Genomic DNA, 6000 nt, shown 5'->3' on the forward strand with positions numbered 1-6000 from the left:
AGAGACGGTCCTGTCGGCGAACATTTCTCTGACTCTGGCCATAAGATGAACGATCTGAGGGTTGCCATACTCAAAGGTAATCTTAAAACACCGAAAGGTAGACGGTTGCATGAATACAAATTTATGCAACTGTTCGGGATACTTAACGGTGGCCTAAACAGAGATCGAAATTATATGAGTCATTACTGACACAAGTGAACTCTCTTCCCATGAGCGCTAAAGGCCATGTCTGCACATACTGTGCTATATGTATGTACACACAGCTGTCTCTTACACATACCAATACTCCTTGTTTTTCCATCCCTATACACCAATAGGGACCACATAGTATCTACACACACTTCTAGTTATGCTACAATCTCTCACATTTCCACACCTACCCACACCATTTATATTAACTCCCACTCCACACACACCTTTTGGCCTAAACAGAGATCGAAATTATATGAGTCATTACTGACACAAGTGAACTCTCTTCCCATGAGCGCTAAAGGCCATGTCTGCACATACTGTGCTATATGTATGTACACACAGCTGTCTCTTACACATACCAATACTCCTTGTTTTTCCATCCCTATACACCAATAGGGACCACATAGTATCTACACACACTTCTAGTTATGCTACAATCTCTCACATTTCCACACCTACCCACACCATTTATATTAACTCCCACTCCACACACACCTTTTGTAAAGCACTGTATACACTGTGGGCTCTCCATTCATTTATATTCACACAGATACACACACACACTCTTACATCACTAACTTTCAGGAACCATTTAACACCTCTAGCCATGAATCACATCCACACCGGGGGAGGACAAGCACAGATAACATTCCAAGAGACACTGTTATGAAGCAAACCCTTTGCTTGCTTCATTCATTGTAACATCGCCGGAAGAAGAGATCAGTTTATCTTGAAAGGTCGCACAAATAAAAGCATTTCGTTAGCCACAGAACGGTATCATCTATTTATTTTTTGATTTTATATATATATATATATATATATATATATATATATATATATACAGTGTTCGACAAACCTATATATCTGCACGCCCCGGGCGAGTGGATTTAACATCGTGGCGAGCTCCTATTGGCCCAAGCAGCACACGTGTGGTACTAGGTGGCGAGTAGATTATTTTGCTCGGCGAGTAGATTTTTTGGTGATTTGTCGACCACTGTATATATATATATATATACACACACATATATATATATTGTGACATAGTCCAAAGATGTTAGGCAGCTTTCTGCCCCATTTTAGAGCAGAAAGTGCAGGAATAGTTAATGATCCATTCCACAGCTTCCCATTAACTCAGGCAGCTGGATGGAAAATCCAGACCGCAGATTACAATGGCTCTAGTTCTCCCTCACCTGCTCTTCTAATCACATGCACAGGTACTTAGAGCAGAGAGGTTTTGCATTTCACTCTCTCTCCTTAGAGCCTGGGGGCTGGGGGTATCGCTGCTCCCCTGTTTCCAGTTTCGGGGTTGACGGCCCCTCCAAGTATCACAGTACCAGAGGATTTGCCTGGACACGGGACCGAGTTCCCACCACGAACAGATAAGACCAAACAAATGTTTACTGCTGTTGCTAAAGACTGTGCTGTATCTAAGTGACCCTAAATGAGAGAGCATTGTTTTAAGCTGGGGGACCAGGTTAGTTGGCCCAGCAGCTGTTAGAGAGACTGATTCTGATGTGTAGTTAGATCCCTGAAAGGGATAGGATTTTGTTTATATCATTTGGTTTCTTTTTACTTGAAATAACAGTGTGGGAAATACTGTAACACTGAAATGAGTGAACTGCTGAATGAAAGTATCTGAGTACCTCTAACCTACACATGTTAAAGCTGCAGTACCTTACTTGGATGAAAATAAAGCAGGCAGAAGCCTGAGTTAAGCAGCTTAATACTTTGCATGATCCTGTTTTTGTATTAAATAACCCTAGAAGACTGTGTCGGGAAGAACCCAGACAGACGTCAGCACTACAAAAGAGGGGCGTTTGTCACAATATATATACATACAGTGGTCGACAAATCCACCCAAAAATCTACTCGCCGAACAAAAAAAATCTACTCGCCACCTAGTACCACACGTGTGTTGCTTGGGCCAATAGGAGTTCGCCACGATGTTAAATCCACTCGCCCGGGGCGTGCAAATGTATAGGTTTGTCGAACACTGTATATATGTGTGTATATATATATATATATACATACATACATACATACATACATATATACACACACACACAATATAACTATAATAATAATAACAATAAACATGCGTCCCACTCAGTGACTTTACTTATACTTCAGTGGAGTCTCACCTTTTTCAAGTGAAAACTTTCCTATAAAAATGCAATTTATTGGCACTACCAAACTTCATTAAATCACTTACGTCCTCGGACTCTGACAGACATGATTACAGACCCGCCAACATTTGGCACAAACAGAAGAGGTAACTTTATTTGCTGCAGTATCTCGCTGGGGGAGAGAGGAGCTGGCAGGAAAGTGACCCCACCGAAGGAAGCTCAATAACATGAACCATTTACTTACATGCAAAGATCATATAACCAATAAAATACACATATCTATGGATTTGTATATACTTATATACACACAATAGAAGTGTAATTAAATCCACCATAACCAGTTGATCGTTAGCAGGTAAGTCATCAATCTCCTAGCTGCTTTAGGCTCGTAATATACTGTGTGGCCGTGCGCACGCCTGTGCGAACGCGTGTGCATGTGCCGCACACGTTTTGTGTGTATAGAGTCCGTGCTGCCGGGAGCAACATGCTGGGAAGGTAGTGTGTGTGTGTGTGTGTGTGTGTGTGTGTGTGTGTGTGTGTGTGTGTGTGTGTGTGTGTGTGTGTGTGTGTGTGTGTGTGTATACTGTAGATTGTGAGTGAATAATTACTTAAATAAGATTTTTAAAAGAAAAAAAAAACATGTTTAATAAATAAAAAAAATGTATTTGTGCACTTATTGACACACACACACACACACACACACACACACACACACACACACACACACACACACACACACACACACACACACACACACACACACACACACACACACACACACACACACACACACACACACACACACATTTCAGTGGCAGTAGCAGCGTGAATTCCTTATTTTCTGCATCTTCCCCCGTCGGCTGGTCCCACGCTCACTGCCGTGCACACGCGCGCTCCTATTATAGAATGGCCGACTAACCTCAGCCAACTATAAATGCCGCGCGCGCACAGCGCAGCAAGCGCAGCAAGCGCACACACTGCAGAACAGCCCTGAATTAGCTGCAGCTTCAGCCACTGGCATCAATACAGTAGGTAAAATAGGTAAATAAGTATTTAATAGGCACAGGACACAACAGGTACAGTACCTGCTAAATGGGTAAAAATTAATGTAATAGGTACAGGACATAAAAAAAACAGGTGCAGTTGGAGGCTGTGAATAACATGTAATTTGCTAAATGCAAAGATCATATTATTAATAATATTTGCACACACACAATAGGAGGGATAATAATTCCCTATAACCAGTTTATCAGTAGGTACAGGACATAAAACAGACAAACAGAGCCTACCAAATAGGTGCAGCTGGAGGCCTGTGTGTAACTCCTGCTGACACCCTGCATGTGTAGCCAGGATATTTACATGTAGCTGCTGCTCTTCCCACTGACTGGGATAGGCCCACATCCTGAGCTCAAGTTGTTGACGCCACGACACCGAGGGGGTTGAACTACACTTCCCATGATGCTTTGGGAAAGGGGTCCTGATTGTACATGTGATAAAGCAGCTGTCAATCAAGAACACAGCAGGCACCGTCCAATTGGAAGAGCGGGTATGGGATGGGGCGGGCTAAGAGCTGTGACAGTGTATTGTTCCTGCTGAGGAGCACACAGAGCAGCTGGGGGCAGGAAACACATAGGTCTATGGGAAAGCTAGGCCCACATCCCCTCACTGTGTTACTGTTATTAGTATTCAACGGCAAAGCAATGTGCTCTGAGGTTTTCTTTTTTCCAACAAAAAAGTAGGATAGGTTCCCAGTTTGTGTTGTACTGTAGATGCGGTGGCGGTGCGCGGCGAGGATGCGGCAGCCCAGCCGGTGAGTATTTTTTTGAATTACAGGGGGTTGGGCTTCTAATATGCCGGGTTGCAGGTGATTGGCTGGAGGATGCCGGGGGCGGGGCTTTCTCCGCTTCCTCACACGATCCCCGCGGCCCGCACGGACAGGGAGGTTGGAGCGGGGACAGCCGTTGGCTGTTTGGCGCTTTTCTCCCCTCTGCCTCCGTTCCCTGTGGCTTCCCGAGGTAGAGAGGTAGGCGCGGGGGGGGGAACAGGGTTGGTGGGAGCGTGGATGGCTGGAGGCGTGAGAACTTTCCGTCCCTCGCGTGTGCATGGGGACAGTGTGCGGTTGCTGTTGGGGAACTCCCTGCTTCTGTCCAGGCGCGCGGCCTTATCCCCGATAGGTGGGAGACCTTATCCCCGAGAGGTGGGAGAGAGTGGAGCCAGGTCTGGCGGGCGGGATCTCCCCTGTCCCGTCCACGGGCTCGGCTAGCAGTGACTTCCGTCGCTGGGGGGCGGTGCAGGGGGAGGCGGTGTGTGTGTGTGTGTGTATCTGTGTGTTTGTATCAGCATATGTGTGTGTTTGTATCAGTGTGTGTGTGTGTGTGTGTGTGTGTGTCAGTGTCTATCAGCGTGTGTGTGTATTAGTTGGTGTGTGTCTGTATCTGTGTGTGTATCTGTGTGTGTTTGTGTGTATCTGTGTGTGTGTTTGTATCAGCATGTGTGTGTGTGTTTGTATCAGCGTGTATAGGTGCGTGTGTGTGTAGGTGTGTGTATCAGTGTGTATGTGTGTGTGTGTATCAGTTGGTGTGTGTGTGTGTATTAGTGGGTGTGTGTGGCTGTGTGTATGTGTGTGTGTGTGTGTGTGTGTATCTGTATGTGTATCTGTGTGTGTAACTGTGTGTGTAACTGTGTGTGTAACTGTGTGTGTAACTGTGTGTGTAACTGTGTGTGTGTGTGTGTGTGTATCAGTGGGTGTGTGTGTGTATCAGTGGGTGTGTGTGTATCAGTGGGTGTGTGTGTATCAGTGGGTGTGTGTGTGTCAGTGGGTGTTTGGGTGTCAGTGGGTGTGTGTGTGTGTGTGTGTCAGTGGGTGTGTGTCAGTGGGTGTGTGTGTGTGTGTGTCAGTGGGTGTGTGTGTGTCAGTGGGTGTGTGTGTGTGTCAGTGGGTGTGTGTGTGTGTGTGTGTGTCAGTGGGTGTGTGTGTGTGTGTCAGTGGGTGTGTGTGTGTGTGTCAGTGGGTGTGTGTGTGTCAGTGGGTGTGTGTGTGTCAGTGGGTGTGTGTGTGTCAGTGGGTGTGGGTGTATGTCAGTGGGTGTGGGTGTATGTCAGTGGGTGTGGGTGTATGTCAGTGGGTGTGGGTGTGTGTCAGTGGGTGTGGGTGTGTGTCAGTGGGTGTGGGTGTGTGTCAGTGGGTGTGGGTGTGTGTCAGTGGGTGTGGGTGTGTGTCAGTGGGTGTGTGTGTGTGTCAGTGGGTGTGTGTGTCAGTGGACGTGTGTGTCAGTGGGCGTGTGTGTGTGTCAGTGGGTGTTTCTCCCTCTCCCTGTCTCCCTCCCCCTCCCCGCCTCCCTCACCCTCCCCGCCTCCCTCACCCTCCCCGCCTCCCTCACCCTCCCCGCCTCTCTCCCCGCCTCTCTCCCCGCCTCCCTCACCCTCCCCGCCTCCCTCACCCTCCCCGCCTCCCTCACACTCCCCGCCTCCCTCACCCTCCCCGTCTCCCTCACCCTCCCCGTCTCCCTCACCCTCTCCGTCTCCCTCACCCTCCCCGTCTCCCTCACCCTCCCCGTCTCCCTCACCCTCTATGTCTTATCTTAACTGCCGTATACCTACACCGAAGTAACCTATCCTGTTTTCTTCCAGATCTGACTCAAGTTTCACGCGGGAGACATCGGAAGACAGGTAGGGAACACCT

General features: G+C 47.5%; 1 long non-coding RNA gene across 1 annotated transcript in view; it reads right to left on the reverse strand.

The window, feature by feature from the left end:
• The window catches only part of LOC142465275 (uncharacterized), a 106852-nt gene extending 103086 nt beyond the window's left edge, over positions 1-3766 (reverse strand). Inside the window, exon 1 of the long non-coding RNA XR_012787834.1 lies at positions 3608-3766. This is a non-coding gene — a long non-coding RNA (uncharacterized LOC142465275). The remainder of the gene's footprint in view (positions 1-3607) is intronic.
• Between the last annotated feature and the right edge of the window lie 2234 nt (positions 3767-6000).

This window comes from Ascaphus truei, chromosome 13 (genome assembly GCF_040206685.1).
Source record: "Ascaphus truei isolate aAscTru1 chromosome 13, aAscTru1.hap1, whole genome shotgun sequence".
Taxonomy (NCBI): Eukaryota; Metazoa; Chordata; class Amphibia; order Anura; family Ascaphidae; genus Ascaphus; species Ascaphus truei.